The following is a 19934-nucleotide window of genomic DNA, read 5'->3' on the forward strand; positions in this document are numbered from 1 at the left end:
TTTAGCTTTTTGCATATTTAGTTTAATCATTATTGCTTGTATTCATTTAGCTTAGTCTTCATTCATTTAGCTTAATATTCATTCATCTAGCTTAATCTTGCATCCATTTAGCTTATTCTTGTGCTCATATAGATTAAATCCTTCTTCTTGGTGTAGTCTAGTCACTGGTATTGATTAGACAAATCTGAGAGCAAGTCTGTACTTGCATCTTTAAAAGGCAATAGGTTGATTTGTTATGGTTTTCATATTCATGATTATATATGTCTAACCATGCATGCAATGACTTAATTGAAGTGTTGTGTCTTACAGTTTACAGATACTTATCCACTTTTCACACACACATAAGTCATGTGGTGTCATGGTATCGGAGGCCGTCTTATTGCTGTTATGTTCTTGATTTGCATAATTTTCAGTTCGATACTTATTGATGCAAGATTTATAGTTTTTTGAGTACCCTCATGATGCCATGAGGATTAATATTGCATACTGCTAATTTTAGGACAACAAGTGTGGAGACCTTGTTGGGTTATGTTGTTATCTACAGCAATTTAATGTTTTGGTTTATGCTTTTTCTTGGTCAAGAGGCTCACTCTTATGTTATGTTGATGTTTAATTTCTCATGAGCATATGTCTATGAGTGGGATGCTACGACATGATGATTTATTTCAGATTTTATTTTTTATTAGAGCCTCTTGTGTTGGTTTATGGGTCAATATAGAGGGAGTGGGCTCCTCTATGATGACTGGGGGTCACGAGAGATGGACTATCATGAGGTTCCTTGTAAGGATGCATGAAGTTCAGTCCCCTTGGGTGCACAGGAGTTTACTTGGCATTGCAATTAAGTGATAATTAAATAAATGAATTGTGTTGGGTAGTTAGATAATTAAAAAGATAAAAATTGATTGTGCCTCATTAATTAGTCCTAGGGAGGATATTTTAGGATGAGCATGAGAAGGCCGTGGAGACGGTAAGACAATCTCCCTTCATCTCTCATAGGTTGAGATGGCTCATCATGCCTTTAGGCTTGAGCCTAGTTTCTTTTGGTTTGGTATGTGATAAAACTCCCTTCATACAGGTGTCCCTTTGATTTGCATTCACATTCATGATTGATAATGTGTCGGCCTCTAGGAGTTTCCTTGATTGTTGACTTGCATTGTGATTGGTCCATGTGTGTGTGTGTGTGTGTGGAAGTTCTCCTTGATGTTAGTCCTTTGGTCTAAGCATAAGCCTAGGTGTAGAGTGGGAGTTGGGACCTAGCAACATCTCTTAGCTCGGGGGGTGGTTCCTTGTAGGTTCCACGTTGGTCGAATGGTTGGAGCTTTTTTCCATTGGGGTTTCTCCCTCTTGTAGGTGCTTCTCTTCTTGTGTGGATTGGATCTTCCTTCGTGGTGGCTATGGTTTCTTGGAGAAGATTTATGTATTGTATACTTCATTATTGTGAGGTGCTCTCATTATGTAATAGGATAGGAATGTTGGAAAGGAAGTGAGAACTCATGATTGTACTCCTTATGTAATCATGTTCTTGTATATTGCATTTCATGACTTGGAGAACTGTAACCTAGATTAGAGAACACAAAACTATGTAATGGAATTACTTTACTTATGTTGAAAAGTGATTAGTAAGTTGTAATGTAAGAGTTCATGGTTAAGATTAGTTTGGGTCAGAAATGTAGATCTTTACAAGGCATCAATATGTTAAGTAGAAAATGCATATATGTATGTGGATATGATCATAATGCAATAAAAGGGAAAATAATTTATTTACTTTCATTACGTTATGCCTTAAGCAAAGGAAATGAAATAGCAAATGGCAATGGTGTATTCTCATTAGAATGTTGATGCAATATAAGTAGATATTAGCATTTCATTTATTTGATTCTTGACTTGAATAAAGATGCTTAAAACGAGACCTTATCAATATATCAATAGTAGGACAGAAAACACAAGACACAATGTTGACAAAAGACAGCATCATGAGAACTAAATCGGCCATAAGGCTAAAAGTCATAATGAAACCAAGTAGAATGATATCATTAAGAACATATATGGTCATGCACGCATTCATTGAGATGGTTGAAAACTATAACAAAAGTAGAGAATTGATAACCTCAAGACTTTATGGGATATTTGTACTAATGTGATGGCTGCAATAAAATTAATAATATATGAACAATACCATGGCGCATATAGTTGCATGAGTAGGCTAGTGTGCATGCATTTGGGAGTAGAGTTAGTGAGAATAGCACTTATGTGATGCATTATGTAGGAGAACAATGATATAAGAATAGACATTATTATGGTATTAGTTCATACATGTCATGTTAGAGCATAAGCACAAAGGTTACAGGGTATGCATTGAGTGGGATATATTATTCTCTTAGGCAATACACATATTATGGTAGCTCCTTACTACACGTCATGCACCGAAAGGATTATGTGTATCAATTCATTAGTGTTGTCATAGTAAGTAGGTTGTGATATGCATATGTGAGTGGTTGGCTTGTAGGAATGTATGGTTTTAGTTCCTAGATGAGCATGGGATTAGGGATGTGTATATCATACTTAGTATGCAGTTGTTAAGCTTTATTATTGGTAGGAGGCATTAGGAGAATAGAGGGCAGCATATGTAGCATATTCTTGGGTGAAGATTCTATGTTAGATAGTACACTTGGGTGCACATGTAGTGGTTTTCCTTGATAAGTGAGAACATTAGGTGCATATATGTGCATTGTTATGATGATGGTAATGTAATGAATTGATCGTGAATTGTAAGTAAATGCGATTTAAGTAGTGACAACATTGCCCTAGGGAGATTAAGGAACCCCATAAACATGATTCTTCTTGAATTGGAAACATAGAGTAACAAAAGGTCCAAGCCAATTCGGCACACTTTGTGTTTAGATCCCTAAAGGTGATAACAAAAGTATCTTCTCTCGTCGCCTTCCATTGGACCTTGGGTGTAAGAGAAATTGTTATCATCTTCTTTTTTAAGTAGAAGGACCTGCCTCCTAAGTAGCCTATAAGGCCAACTGAGAGGGAATGACCCAAGCAGTACTTTCTTCAGCCCACTATATAAATTAAAATGTTAGGCAAAAGTCGTCGACTTGGTGAAGTTGGGCTATCCAATAGGTTCCCTTGGTATCGACACTTGTGTGAGATGCATAAAAATCCTCTTATGAGTACTAGGATAGGTTCTTAAGTGGACCACCGCTGCATTATAGACACCAAGGACCATTGAATTTCCCCCACTAGACACCTTAGAGTAGTGGCCCACCCTTATTTTTGTTCAAACATCGTGATAGCTTCAATGCAAGGGAATAGTTGGTCTTCCCCCCAAGATAATCACCACAAGGCTCTCGTGAGATGCGACATGAATCCTTGGCTTAGCATAAGCTACTTGTAGTCTTCCTGGGAGAGAGTGATTTGGGCCATCCTTCTAGTTTTGGAGGCCCCTAACTATCCTCTCATGCAAAGACAAAATAGTGTATACACCCCTTAAGGTGTCACTACATTTGAGTCGACAAAGATTCGAGGTTGTCAGTTGAGGTTATTGCCATGAGAACATTGACCTTAGGCTAAGAAGTGTTTGATGTGTCTTTGATTGTGTTTAGAGTCATGGAAGTTGGGATGATTTGGCCTATTGAATATACACATTGCACTAAAAATTTTGACAAAAATACCCTCAGACATTGTGTCTTCTTGTGTGTTGTGTCTTCTTGCCACAAAACAATCAACATTGAGATCTGGCCACCTTCAACAATTTCAAAATTTAAGCAAAACTGAGAAGTACATTACAACTGTGACTTACGTATTTGAGATTTGAAACTACATTTAGGTGTAATCTTGGCATGTATGTGAGCTCATATCACATCTATATTTTGAGATCAAGAGATCTTCTAAGGCTACTTTCGTAGGGCTTCATTTTGAGTCAACCATCACTTGTCCCAACTTTTGTCATAAATTTTAGTCATTTTCATTCATCATTTGAAATCCCCTCACACACACTTTTCCAACTAGAGTCAGAAGGTTGTTTAGTAGTCCTCATCCTATCTTGCAATCACATTATCTCACATCACTAGGTTATTCCCACATCAGATTTATCATCTTGGGTATCATTTGGTTATCTTTAGCTAAGGTCAACTTACCTCATCAAGAGTCTATCATCTCTTTGGAAACCACACCTTGTTGTAGATTATCACATTTTTCTTGGACCTACACTTTTGGACATTACAAGACAACCCTAGATTCTTTCATTTTTCATTCAATCCTCTTGGTCTTCCATAGTCTTCACATTTTTCTTTCATCCTCCATTTTAGCCAAGGTTATTTCATCGTTGAAACCCACTCACAAAGGTCTAGAAGAGAATTTGAACATGAGTACATATGAATTTGATGGAGATGAGTTTTACAACTCACAAGCTTTTGAAAATTGTCGTAATCCACCACAAATTGACAATGACAATAAGAATGAGATCATTACTTCTGATGATATTCACCACACTATATCTGATGTGCAATTTAATATAATGATTGAGGAAATTATGAGAAGAGATCATCAATACCTTGTGCAAATGTTTATGCAAAGTGGTTCAAGATTACCCCATGATTTTCATGTGTCATAAATCTTGGAAGATGATCCCAATCAAGTTAATCAAGCTAATGCAAATCCTAGTGGTAATGATGGTTGTAATAGGAGAGAACATCTTGTGCCTGAGATACCCTCGTCCTTTTTTTGAAGACCCGACGTGACTGCTACTCATGCCTATACCAATTTTGCTAAAAATACACATGAGCAAACTTGTACTTGTCCTAGATCCAAGGGCAAAGGAATACCAATACAGACACCCATACCCAAGGGAATACATAAGTTCATGATGCAAGGAGACACTATGTTAGATTTGGGGGAAATACTCAAGATCATACATATAATATCCATCATCCTCAGGGTCATGACACATACAATCGTCCTAGGCCTAGTGATCCTCATTATAATACAATACCAAGTGGCCCATATACAAGCTAAAATTATTTTCCTCCTTCATATGAGTATATCTTGACCAAGATCATCCCTACATGCATTATATCCTTCCTCCTCCACCCGGTGGCTCAAGAATGGGAATAACTCAAAGAGATAAGACACCACCTAGTAATAACTTGCAACAACAAATCAAGGATTTGCAAAAATAGATGATAGTGTGAGATTTTGCCAAGATCAAGGGCACAATTAAAAGCATAAAGAGAGACAATAGAATGAAAAGAACAACTGTATTATCATCAATATACAAATGATCAACTGGATTAACCAATACAATGAATATGAGCCTACTTATATAGGCAAGGCCATATGGATATACGAGCACACAATCATGGCATGTGTCTCAATGAGAAACAAGGGTAGGTAAGAAATACTAGGGGTAGGTAGGAGAAATAATATAATATTCTACAAGAGGTGGATGACCCACCGAATGTGGAGTGTGTTGGTTCCCAAAACCACATATTGGAAAACCCAAAGACTTGCCAAATCCTCAAGCAGTCCAATCAGCCTTGGCCAACGAACAGGGATAGTCAAAGACTAAATCCCTCTTTACTTTAGGCTCCACTAAACCTAGGTGGGTGTACCTCACACTCTCAAGCACAAAAGAGATTATTTAAAGTGGATTTAAACCTTTTAGCAAATTACAAACTGGCAAATTGTTGTCTGCAATTATGCTTTATTATGTGCTTTAACTGAATGCTTTGAAAAGAAATGATTGTGAATGTATATTGAAAATGAGATTGCTTTTAGGACCTAAAAGACATATGCATAGATCAGTTCATATAGGATTTGGGAAGAATGTTTTTTGTGTCAAGGACCTTGAATGCATACAGATCAAAACCTTGAAAAATCAATAACAGACCAGTGCCTCTATCCAGGGATATATATGACACTTTGTGGACAGAATATCTTATCAACTCAAGAGACAATTTCTCATCAACTATGAAGGTTCAGTATGTATTACACAAACAATAAGAACTCAATCTTCTTACCTAATACAACAACATGTGATTCACATCATAGCAAATCTATAAACAGATTTATCAAGAGGACAAAGATAACTCATCAACACAAAAGTGTACACAATATTTGGAAAAAAGAGACAGTGAACCTTGTATATTAATCTTCACGAGATAATTGCATACATAAGCTGCACTTGTAAATACTTCATTACAGATTGCTTGCACAAAATGATACTTCTTCTTCCTATAGACTTCTCTAATACAAAATGATATTCAATCCTTACAGCATTATGTTGTTCTTATGACTCTCCCCCCCATATCTATATTTTTTTTAACCACTCATATATGTGGTTGAATGGGCACCATACCCCTTTTGGGGTGAAAAGTCACCATTTTACATTAAAATTAACAAAACCCTTTGAAATTAATATGCAAACTAGTTAGTCAATAACCTTTCTTTAAGCTATCTTTTGGGTTTTTGTTTGGTCGGCTGCCTTCAACTTCAGATACGAATTTGAAAATTTTTGTGGTGGTAGGAAACATCCACTTCTAAAATGGGTCATCATCAGATTTGATATTTGCATACATTTTCATTCCAAGTCCACATATTCTTTCATGCAGGTCAAAATTACAGGCTTTTCAGCCTTCTTACGGTCTTCTGTATGGTCTACAGCCAAAAACACATTGTACAGATCTAATATTTTTGCTTGAGCTTGGAAACTTGATTTTTTGAAATGGGTATTTCTTATATTTTCATGTTTCATTCATTTTAATTCTTTGTTCATATCATATTTTCTAAAGATCAAAAACACTAGTCTTTCATGGGGTCCATTGGAATTAATTTATTCATATCCTCCTTTACTCTAGTTGTTCAAATCATTAATCATCCATTATGTGTCATTTCCATGAAGTGACCACCATTTTTAATAGTAGGGTGCTTGAAATTATTTGAAAATTTGAAGCCCCAACAGAGTGTAACAACAAAATAAGACCACAATAGGTGGAATTTCTCCTACAAGCTATATCCCTATGTGCACACTTCCCTAAGTGTCTCATATCCAAACTACGAAGAGATGCATTATCCTAAGTTAACTTAAGTAAAGTGTAATAATATCCATGATGAATATTTATTTACACCAACACCCCCCCTTAAGTGCAACTTAGGGGAATGAAGACTCAAGTCAACAATGCAAGATGGGTCCCAGCTACTAGGCCATGATAGGTACCCATGTACGAAATGCAAACAAAACTATGCAATGCAATCTCTCACAAACGAAGAAAGGGAGAAAACCCAGTGGGGAAAAACTCCCCCCCAAAAGAGAGATGAATGTACAAAAGAACCTCTAAGAAGAAGGACAAAACCTCAAAGAGGAAAAAGTCCCCCATAAGAGAGGAAGGAGAAGTCAATTGACCCCCCTAATGAGACATCCCACACCCCCAAGAGAGCTTGCAGCTGCTGGAACTTACTCTCGGTGAAAGGTTTGGTAAAGATGTCAGCAACTTGCTCTGTTGTAGGACAATACTGCAAATCAATGACCTGCTCCTAAATCAGCTCTCGGATATAGTGCATATGGATCTCGATGTGTTTGGTCCGCTGGTGCTGGGTCGGGCTCTTCGAGATTACAATAGCATTCTGATTGTCGCAATGTAGAACTGTCGGCGGTGTAATGGTGAACCCAAACTCTGTGAGAATCTTCTGAAGCCAAATGATCTCAGTCGTTGCGTTAACAACTCCTCGATACTCAGCCTCAGTTGAAGAGAGAGCAACAACATGTTGCTTCCTGCTCTACCAACAAATGAGGCCTGAACCAAGGTGAAAACTGTAACCTGAAGTAGAATTATGATCATGAAGATCGCCAGCCCAATCGGAGTCTATGTAACCAACCAAGCGAAGTCTTGTGACTACTACATAGTGAATCCCATAGTGATGTGTACCCTAGATGTAATGAAGGATGTGTTTAGCATCTTTCCAATAAAGCTCATGTGGTTCATGCATGAAGCGGGAAACCATGCCAACGGCAAATGAAATATCAGGGCATGTGTGAGTCAAGTAGACAAGACTAACCACAAGTTGACGATACAATGTGGCATCAACTGGTGGAGAAGAGCACTGAGCCTAAAGCTTGACTCTTGAAAGAAAGGGAGTCGGGGTAGGCTTACAATCAGCCATATGAAAGCGTCCAAGTAGATCAAGGGCATACTTGGGCTATGATAGTGTAATCCCAGAAGGTGACTGTGAAATCTCTATCCCGAGAAAGTAGTGCAAAAGACCCAAGTCAATCATAGCAAACATGTCATGCAAAGCAGATTTGACCCTGCTAATGTTGGATGTGGTGCTCCTTGTAATAATTAAATCATCAACATAGAGCACAAGTATCAAATGAGAGTCATCTTGTCGCAAAATGTAGACATTCGGATCGGAATGACACCTGGTGAACCCTGCTGAGAGAAGAAAGGAATCCATCTTGGCGTACTAAGCCTTGGGGGCCTGCTTAAGGCCATAAAGAGATTTCCTTAGTCTGCAAACCAAGGAAGTATCCTGGATGAAACCTTGTGGCTGCTCCATATAAATCTCCTCCTCAAGCTCCCCATGAAGAAAAGCACTTTTCACATCCATCTGATGTACAACCCAACCATGAGTTGCGACAATAGCAAGTGTCAAGTGAATGGAGTTCATCTTGGCTAAGGGTGCAAAGGTCTCAGTATAGTCAACACCTGGAACCTAAGAGAAACCTTTCGCAACAAGTCGAGCCTTATACTTATCCACACTACCATCCACTGCAAACTTGGTCCAATAGATCCACTTACATCAAACCATCTTTCTCCCCTTAGGGAGGTGGCTAAATCCAATGTGTTGTTCCTCATCAAGGAACTATACTCTTCCTCCATAGCGTGGTCCCACTCAGGAACCCCTGATACTTCCTAAAATGTATGTGGATCGGAAGCGGTAGCAATAAATGCATGTGGAAGGTCCTGATGTTGTGATCGAGTCCTCTGTGTGTCTAAAGGATCTCCAACAAGAGAACTCACTGACTCAAGTGTCTATCGAGCCCAACGAGATCTAGGTGGAGGTGGAGAATGAGGCTCCTCAACTGCAAGTGGACCCTACAGAGGTGCAACCCTGTGAGTAGGAGTTGAAGGAGTCTCATCATCTGAATCACTAGAATCACTGTCCACAATGGAGGAAGGTAGAAGGGGTAGCGAGGCTAAGCTAGGAGAGCTTTCCTCAAAATGAACACTCCTCTCAATGAACACCTCATGTGTCCTAGGATCCATCAATCGATATGCCTTAACACCCTTAGGATATCCAACAAATATGCAAGGCCTACTCTAAGGTTCCAATGTCTTGTGTTTCTGCGAAGGTATGTGAGCCCATGTTGGACACCCAAAGACTCTGAAATGTCTCACAATCAGTTTCCTACTAGCCCAAGCCTCAAAAGGAATAATACCTTGCAAAGCTTTATGAGGAACCCGATTCTTGATGTGTGTGGCACAACTACTAGCCTCTGCCCAAAAGGTGAGATCAAGAGAATGTGCATGTATCATATAGCTAGCCATTTCTTTGAGAGTTCTATTCTTGCACTCTGCAACTCCATTCTATTGTGGAGTGTATGCAATAGAATGCTAAAGATCAATCCCCTTGAATGTACAAAAATCCTCAAGTCTTTTGTTCACATATTCCCTTCCATTATCTGTACGAAGAATCTTGACCACTTTCTTGGATTGCTTCTCCACACGAGCCTTGAAGTCCTGAAATCTATCAAATACTTTACTCTTATGAATAAGAAAGTAGACCCAAGTGAAGCAAGAGTAGTCTTCAATGAAGGTGAGGACATAGCGGGCCTTACTAAATGAAGGTGATGGAAATGGACCTGCTACATCGTTGTGAACAAGTTGAAGAACTTCCAAAGCTCTCCAAGCTTTCCCCTTATCAAACTTCTCCTCGGGATGCTTGCCCATGGAACAACCTGAACATACACCCTCTGAAAAACTGATTCGAGGTAGACCTGTGACCATGTCTTTAGTGTTGAGCTGCTAAAGATGGCGGTAGTTGAGGTGACCAAACCGCTCATTCCATAGCTTACTTTTTGAATTTGAATGAGTAAGAAAGGCCCTAGAAGGAGAACTTGGCACAAAGTGGGAGAATGAATAAAGACTTGAGTTGTCATTGACTTGTCCCACTGCTACCAAGGCATCATTATCAAGTTCCTTTATCATAACTGAATCAGGTGTAAACTCAACCTTTTTCCCATTCCCATAGTGAGTGATTTGGTAGATAGAGAGAAGGTCGGTAGACAAGTTAGGAACATAGAGAACATTCTCAAATGTTCCATCATCCATGTCAACTGAACCTTTCCCTTCAACCTCAACTTGTGTATCATCACCTATGTAAATGTGAGGTAGCTTTGATGGCTCCAATGAAGAAAACTGCTCCTTTGTAGAACCCATGTGATAAGAGGCACCCGATTCAAGTATCTGTTGTTGTGAAGAACCTATTGTTGCCACAAATGCTTGCCCTTTTCCCTTAGACTGTGAGGAAGAGGAAGGAGATGAATCCTTCTTTGTGTAGGCGGATGGAAAGTTGATGTTTTTCTTAAGAAGATTTTTCAACTCATCAACTTGCTTGGTGTGGCATCGAGGCTCATCATGACCATACTTCTTGCAATAAGCACAAGTTGGTTTATCCTTCTTAGGTGGAGTCCCCTTCTTGGAAGAGGATGAAAAATCGCCTTGTGATGGAGAGGATGATTGTCCTTTTTTCTGTTGTGGCTTTGACTTAGATTACTTCTTCTTCTTCTTGGAATCTTTTCCTTGACTCCCTTGATTAGCCACCAAAGCCTTGGACTTTAAAGACTTGAGAAGCCCCATGTTAAACAACTTAGATTGTTCCAATATCAACATTTATGTGAAAGCATCAAATGAAGGCAGAGTGTAGGAACTCCCCACTGTCAAACGATGAGTTTGGAAGCTAGAAACAAATGCTGCATATTCAGGTGCAAGCTTGTCCAACAAATTGAATATCAACTGAGCATCCTTTTTATCAATTCCACAATCCTTAAGCTTTGCTCTTAGCTCATTTGCTTTGGTGACATAATCTTGGATTTTATCAAAACTCTTGGGATCCAAGTTGGTGAGCTCATTGTCAATCTTGTAACCTCTGATTTTGTCAACTTGACCATACAATTTTTGAAACATTTCCCAAGCCTCTTTGATTGTAGTACACTTCTCAATGTGAAAAATGAGATCATCTGATACATACTTACGCAAAGTTACAAGAGCCATGCAATTCTTAGTGAGCCATTCTAACTGAGCATTAGGATCAGCCTTAGGATCAGGTGGTGTTGCTATTGTTCCATCTATGTAATGCGTGAGTCCTTTTTCCATTAATTTGCTCCATGTTTTAATTTTCCAAGATGCATAATTATATTTATGAGGACTCATTGCAACAAAAATGAAAGAGCACAAGGAAAGAGAGGCATAATCACACAAGACACCCCCCCAAATTCACTCAATCATAGAACCCCCCCCCCCCAAAAAAAAAAAAAAAATGATTTGACAACTACCTCAATGAGGCCAAAGGAGACTCAAACTAATAATGTAAGAGATCTAAACTAAGATCCAAGAAAATTACAAGTACCAAATAGGCCAAAAAAGACCAATATCTGAAAGTATAATATCCACTCAAAATCTCCAAAAAATAATCATATATTATGAAAGTAGGCAAAAAATTATGCACTTTAAAAAAAAACGGCACCTAAAAAGGAGGTCGTATAAGCCAAAACGAAGCCTTTGAAGTTGCAAAATTGAGGATTGGATAGGTACAGCTGAGAGAATCCAAAAATTTTGAAAAACCTATTCACCAAAATCATAAAATAACCACACCACTGCAAAGAGCACAAAAAATTAGCCCAAATCAAAAACCATTGCACCCAAAAAGGAGCAAAATTGAGCAAGTTATGAGCCTCCAAAGTTGACCCAAAAATCCAAACTGCTCAACAGAGAGGGGTCTAAAATTTTCAAAAAATGTTGACGTCAGCAAAACACTGTGCTAAATTTGACGGTCGTCTGACCGTCTAAATGGCCCTCGCACCCCTAGACCAAGTTGACTAGGCGCTAACTATGCGTTGTAATTGACTGGGCAGAAGGTAGGGACTCCAAAAAAAACATTTCCAAAAAAAAAAAAAAAATTCAAAAAAATAAGATTTTCAAATGGAAAATAATTTTTCAGAAATTTTTTTTTTTAATTTTTTGAAAAAATCTGAAAATTCTATACCGTACCGTCCGAATTGGGCAAAAAAAATCTCCAACACCCAAAATTCGACTTTCGCCAAAATAGGTTGAGTTTATACTCGATTGTTATGGAAATGGCCTCTCAGACGCAATGGTGAGGTCAAAAACGTTCTAGGATGCCTCTAAAATGCGTAGTACCTCAGATCCAAAAATAGAAGCCTTCCAAGATGTCTCCCAAAACCAATCAATGAAGCCCCAATAGCTCTGATATCATGTGAGATTTTGCCAAGATCAAAGGCACAATGAAAAGCATAAAGAGAAACAATAGAATGACAAGAACAAACTGTATTCTCATCAATATACAAATGATCAACTGGAATAACCAATACAATGAATATGAGCCTGCTTATATAGGCAAGGTCATATGGATATACGAGCACACAATCATGACATGTAGCTCAATGAGAAACAAGGGTAGGTAAGAAAAACTAGGGGTAGGTAGGAGAAATAATATAATATTCCACAAGAGGTGGATGACCCACCGAATGTGGAATGTAACAGCAAAATAAGACCACAAAAGGTGGAATTTCTCCTACGAGCTATATCCTTATGTGCACACTTCCCTAAGTATCTCATATCCAAACTACGAAGATATGCATTATCCTAAGTTAACTTAAGTAAAGTGTAATAATATCCATCGCAAAATGTTATTAATGAAAGTATTTACTGTTGCAGTTAATTATGAGAGGCTATCTTTAGGAACGACAGATTCAAATGATAGTGGTTGTACTCAAAGAAACAGAGAGGTTCTCATTCAAACTACTTTGCAACACTAATTTTACATGATCATGGGTCTTCGAATCAATTTTCTTTTTGTTATTCTAATATTTCTATCTCATGGTATTGAACCTATGGAAGGTTAATATTTTTTCATATAAGTTTCAATGCATTCCAATCATTCAAAAAACACTTTGTCTGGATTATATTCAAGAGCAACCACTGTGAAGATTAACTTAAAGCTCTTTTTCCTAGCACCCGTCACTTTATATTGCTCCTATAAATGGTTAGGTCTTAGAACTATCTGTGCAAAAGTTGGTCCAAGTAAAAATTTCTAGTTAATCTAGCACTTTCATCTCATAAGATGAAATCCATGGAAAGGCATATTTTTTTTCAAGAAATAGTTAAGCTTGGTGAATTTTGAACAGATTACCATTCCTGTATGGAATGAGACTTTAGCAGCATGGCTCGATAGCTAACAGTTTTGAAACTGTTTGGAAAAAGGTACTTTTTTATCTAATTTAGCAAGGTCAAAGTTTTCTTGGTTGATACATACCTCTGGTTTTGTGTACATGCCATTTAACAAAAATTATTTGTTAATTTTTTCTCACATTTACAGAGAAAACTATTTTTTTAGTTTATTTTTTTTGGGGGGAAGAAATTTTACTATTTTTTAGCATTTGAGATCTACGGTTTGTATCTCTACAAATAAAAGTTGATTTGCGGTTAAGTAATACTAATTATTAATAGCTTTCAGCTGCTCTAAATAATATTTTGAATCTCCTTATGCACTTGCCTGAAAAGGCAAATTCTTCATCTTCTTATATTGTTGGGCATTTTACAACAGATTTCCTTCTTTCCATTGCCAGTTTCAACCAAAAATATCTCGCTACATTCGTTTTATTTTTTATTTAGAAAGATTGAAATAAAAAATGTAGTATAAAAGATTTATTGATTTTTTCTATTTCAATTGCACAAAGATAATTATATCAGCACAAAGATTTCAACTAAACATTCACCAAAATATACTGTTTCAGAATCGTGACGAATTCCTCCCCAATCTCTGATCCAATTTCTCAATAGCTCCTCAGCACCAATAAATGTTTTAACTCTCATCTCTCAGTAAATCCTCAGCACTGTTAAATGATTCATCTTTCATGTAGATAATATCAAGGGAAGAATTACTTTGCAAGAAGTATTTCCTTTGCAAACTACAATGATTTTGTTGGCTTGACACCTAGTAAAAACATGATTAAAAAGCTTGTTTTAAAAGAAAAAATTGGAACCTGAAATCACAAATTTTATTATATTAAATCATGAAATCTCGGATTTTTTTGAAATTAGTGAATTCTCTAATGCATTCTGCAAATGTCCTTTTGCTAATACTTGGAAATGACAAGCTAGGGTACTGGCAATCACTATAAAGTACTATTGAACAATACAAGAGTTTCTTAAAGGTAGAGATTTCTTGCACAACTTTTATTCTCAGTTAAGACAGCATGTTCACTTGAAAAAAAATTATAGCCTGATTAATGAATTATGGGTGTTTGCACGTGTTGTAAGAGCTACAATAAGAGTTCTGAAGATATAATTCAACCCTCCTTGTCATCTATAGGTATTTTTTAAAACCCCAGTAATTTTTATTTTTGTTATTATCATTTTAGTTCATCACACATTTATTACTTAGAGCTTTTGCATTGATATTTTGGATTAGCCGTTTTCCCTTTCATTTGCTTTGTTGTTTAAGTTTTGTGGGCAAAGTTTCAGTGAGGTCATTGGTTGTCTTATATTATAAACATGAACAAAGGTTTGACAAAATTATCTATTGACATATTATAAACATACCAAAGATTTGAACATATAAATAAATCAAAGTGTCAATTCACGATTTGAAACTACCTCTAAGATATAGATTGATTGGTAAGTCACTAAAGGATGTGAATATTAGCCTAACCTAAAGTAATATTCAACAATAAATCCAACTATCGTTTCAGATAGTAATCAAAGATTATGAAGTCCTAAACTGCAATACAACTTAAGGCAAGATAGGTTACATCATATTTGAGAACCTCTGTTCCCGACTGGTAGCAGCCAAGTCTCAGAAATAACTATTGAATTTAATATAAAAAATTAAAAATTAAACCTAATAAAAAAATTGAAGTTATTAGATTAAAATACAATTTAGTTGAAAAACGCATAAAATGATAGTACCTAATAAAAACTTAATAATGAGAAGTATAAAACTTAGAAGGGGAAAGGGAAAACCATCATTTATATGTTGAATACAATTACTACTTTCATTGTCAAATTGTCTCTAGGTTGTGAATGAATCTCTTTGTAGTTATGTTTCAACAATATCAAATTGTTCTCCAAACAAGAGTGTCAAGAAGCCCCTCTTCAAATTAACCAATCATTTCTAATTGATGAGGTAAGAATCCCAGGATGGTCTATATCTCCAAACCCTTGTTACAAACCTTTTCTCTATTCTTCATGCCTGCTTCAGCTTTGTGACTGTGAAAGGCTATGCTCGGACTGTATGCTATCTTTTTGATACACTTGATGGATCATCTCTGTCAAAACTTTGCATCTGACTAATTCATCATTACAAGATAATAACCCTTGTTGCACTTTTTATTACATCTTATCGTTTCATTCTTTTATTATTTCAAACCTTCAATAACCTTACCAACACCCTTTTCTCAGCATCTCTATGACCCCAACTCACTATTATAAGGACTGTCATTGTCTTATTGGTTCTTGTATTTTCAGTGGACTGCTATATTGTCCTTAAAGGGACTATTATAGTCATATGCATTTTTAAGATCTTTTTTCTCCATTTTTTGAGAAAGGCAATGATCTTTTTATGAGACTGAAACCCTCATTAACTATATTTGATAGAAAATTGTATATCCTTGGCTAATAATCAAAGCAACTTAGAGGTATTGCAGTAAAAGGAGCAATGTTTCTTTCAAAATAAAAATAAAAATAAAGAACAAATCCTATTACAAAGGAAGCTTGAGCGACGATCTTATTAGGCTTATTTAAAGCTAATTGATTTAGAAAGAAAAGACCCGGAAATATTATGTTTTTCTGTACTTGCGACATGCACACTAGAGATTCATTAATGATCTGCTTCTATGGCTTTATGGAAGTTCATCTTTCTCTTGATATTTCTCACCTACTATATGTGTTTTCATAAGTAAACACGAAAGAACCAACTAAGAGTTTCTCTAGTGATAAAGAATAGCAGATGTATCTGAGAAGAACGTGGCATACCTTCCTCTTTCACGTGTATTAAGATGAAAAAGGCTGAAAAAACATGTTGTCAAGACCCTTGTATAGCTTTGTATAAGACTTAAAATCTTCAAAGTGCTTCATTAATGTTTTGTATATCATGAAGAACTAGGATTTCTCTTCTTTGATTGTTAGGGTTGTGTCTAATATGCATCTCTATTTAGACTGTATCAAATATCTCAAGGCATCTCTATCTTTATGATCATATGGTTTCACCTTTATTATTATTCTATGAACACTTTGTATTTGTCTCTTAATCTTTCTTATCACAATGCTTCAAGATCTTATAGAACTGCATTGTGCTCCTTGTGCTAATAAAAACCAATTAGAGTGTTATGGACACTGTCTTTCTCTACTTGAGCAGACCTCTATTCTTTATCTTTTTCTAAGACTATCATACTGCTCTAAGATAGAGATTGCATGATATATTATTCACCTTGAAAGCCTTCCTTGAATCTCTGTTATGTGACTACCATCATTGGGGCTATGATTGTGCCTTTTGACTATCTTTTAGTGGCTATGGCTGCTATCAAGGATTTATATGATTGTATTTTGAAACATAACCCTATCAATCTACCTTTTCAGGGATTGTCCTCAGTTTTGATAGAGATAGTGACTCTGTCTCAGACTTATCTCATCATTTCTTCCCTCATTAGCTGCAACAACAGCCCTAATGACTATCATAACCATTCTATTTCTGCATTTTAGCTTATGTCCTCTGCTCTTAATTCACTACTATAAGGTTACTTGTTGAAATACAGTGACTGCTCATCGTTACTCATTCTTTGTTTCAAACACTATCTCAGACCTCATCACTATCATTTGGCTACTATGACTACTTTTCTTTGCACCATCTATAGTCACTGTTATGTCCTCATGGCTTCTACAGAATAAATATTTTGTTTTACCATACTTTTTAATAGTAAATAGCCTTCTAATAATTTCAATGTCAAGACTTTCACCTTTTCTTTCTTAGTCAAGGTCATTAATGCTCTTAAAAACAATACATGGCTGCCAAAGAGAAAAGGGGATTAATGCCTCAAAATGTTATCACAATCCTTTTTGATAATGTCCTTTATCTATTTCATTGTCAAGAATGAATGCTTTCATCTCATTTAGGACTATGACTTTCCACTTGATTAAATATGTGCGCTACATATTCATGCCTTGTTCTCTATCATGGCCGCATCGTCTCAATGCTCTGGTCTTTACTGTGAAGCTCTAAACTTTCTTCATGAGGGCTCACTCCCTTCCAAAATGTTGCTTTGACTCTAGACTGGCCTCTTAATACCGACAACTGTCTTCTTCAACAAATTACCACTATCTTGAGAAGATTTGAAAAGATGTATTGCAACATACGCTGTGCTCTGATCAACAACCTCTTCATGAAGAGATCTGCTCTTAAATAAGACTATGACTATCTTATTGACTTGTACAGAGACTGAGATCAGTTCATTCACGCTTTGACAATCTTTTACTGTGATATGCTCATGTTGACCTTTGTCTTCTAAAGACTACTCATACCTTCTTGAATAGGTTGTAATCATTGTGATCATCAACATTATTCTAAACACTCAAAACCTTGATCTTTGACATATTTGGTACTGTCATTTCCTTTCCACAATGACTATCTTAAGTGTGAATGATTGTCCTTTAGGCTTTAAGAATTCATTGTTATCTTTGTTCACAAATCTAGAATATTTACCTTCTTGAGTAGGCTAAATACTTCATTTAGTTGTTGCTCACTGTGTATTTTACCACCCTTCAGACAGATCTGCATTTTATATCTTCTTATTAACCTATAACAATCAAAGGGACTGCTCATATTTATGGTTGATTATCTCATGATAGAGAAAAGTGTCTTTTACCATTTGTGTTTCAAATCAGTATATTTTCAACCATGTCTAAAAAGCGTGAATGTTGCTTTCATTGATCCCAGGGTCTGCTCTTCATTATTCTTAGATTTATACCTTTGTCCCATTGCTCTGTTCTTTTTGTGAGTTTCCATTCACTATTATGGCAGAGATATTGCTTCTTTGGACTTGGAGAAAAGCTCCACCTCTGTTGAATTCACTGTATAGATTGTTCATTGTCTTTCCTGCTCTTTTATTCTCTACACTCAACATTGCTTCTATTTGCTTAGTGATCTAGCTTCTAACTGTCCTCTTGTGTCTTTAGCAGTCATGTGATTGCTGCACAATACTCTTTGAGGTGTTTTCTCATGGCTTACACTGCAGATGCCCTTTTAGAACTTTTCACAACCGTTTTCTATGCATATGGTCTCTATTTTTATCATTGGATCTGTCCTCGAACTTCTCTGTTATCACATCTTTGGCTGCTACAGAATGCCTTGTCTTCTATAGAATGCCTTTATAAACATAAGTTCTGATCTTTAATCCCATTCTCAAACCAACCCACAAATCCTTCTACTATCGTTATAATTGCTTAATGTATTTTATCCTAGGTGATTTTTTGACCGAGATTCATGGTCTGTAACCTTTTGGATACGAACAACTTAACTACTTGTTCATTAATCACTACATTCACTTGTATACGTGTTCATAGAACATTTAGCAGATAAAACAAGATGCTTCTGAGAAAACTATATTAACATCTTAGCAACCTCAAAGAAATACTTATATTCCAGAATGGTGAATATATTTTGATCAAATTAATATTTAGTAGTGAAAGCTTTTGTGTAAATGTTTCAACAACTTTCTATAGCACTCATGGAGTTGTTGCAATGTCTTTTGTTTCGGCTATAGAATCATTCCAATTATTTTTTAAATTTTGTTTTTGCAATCATTTTTGAAATTTTATTTCTGCAATTATTTTAACACACATGCAAGTACTATTTAAGTAAATAATGGTTGTTTTATTATGCAAACTAGGGTAATCATTACCTATGTAATATAACGTGTTATTTTTTCTTTTTTTTTCTTTTTGCAGAAATGTATTGATAAACTCAAAGAAAGGGATAAAGTTAAGGTGTTGGATCTGTTTGATGGTGTTGTTGTGGGCATTGAGCGGATTCACTCCCTACCTATTGTACATGGAGTCAAATTGAAAGGAACAAGAGATGCAAACATAAATATTTTAAAGGTCACAAGTAACATACCCCTTGCTTATGAAAATGAAATAGATGAAGTTGTCCATCTGAAAGAGAAACAGGGAACTTTCACATGGTGGCCATTAAAATATTTGCAAAAAATGACATAGTTGATCATGTTTATCATGTACTAGTTGTTAGACATCTTGACTCACTTTTTTATGCAATATTTTGAATGTGGGGCTTAATGGTCATGGTGTATTTGAAAGAGTTGGAAACTTTTAGACAACTTTGACATCTTATTTTTTTTTATTGCAAGTTACCTTTATTTATCAAGATGTTGAATCAATCTTTTAATTCTAGCATGTTGTAGTTTGTTCGTATATGTAATGTTTTTATTTGTTTTTATGTTTTAGTTCAAGTTTAATATTATGTTATTTTTGTATTATAAAATTTATGGTATTTAATAAGTTATTTATATCATGACTATATTTGCTATCAATTAATGGAAACCAGTAAATAAAAATGACTAAATATACTACCAATGGACGGAAATCAATGAATAAAAATGACTAAATATACTACCA

At 36.0% G+C, this 19934-nt stretch overlaps 1 long non-coding RNA gene across 1 annotated transcript; it reads left to right on the plus strand.

Annotated features, from left to right (window-relative positions):
* Positions 1-13223: 13223 nt before the first annotated feature.
* On the plus strand, positions 13224-19683 carry LOC131079172 (uncharacterized). The gene is made up of 2 exons (XR_009113942.2): positions 13224-13508; positions 19248-19683. It is a non-coding gene; the product is annotated as an uncharacterized LOC131079172 (long non-coding RNA).
* Positions 19684-19934: the final 251 nt, after the last annotated feature.

This window comes from Cryptomeria japonica, chromosome 8 (genome assembly GCF_030272615.1).
Source record: "Cryptomeria japonica chromosome 8, Sugi_1.0, whole genome shotgun sequence".
Lineage (NCBI taxonomy): Eukaryota > Viridiplantae > Streptophyta > Pinopsida > Cupressales > Cupressaceae > Cryptomeria > Cryptomeria japonica.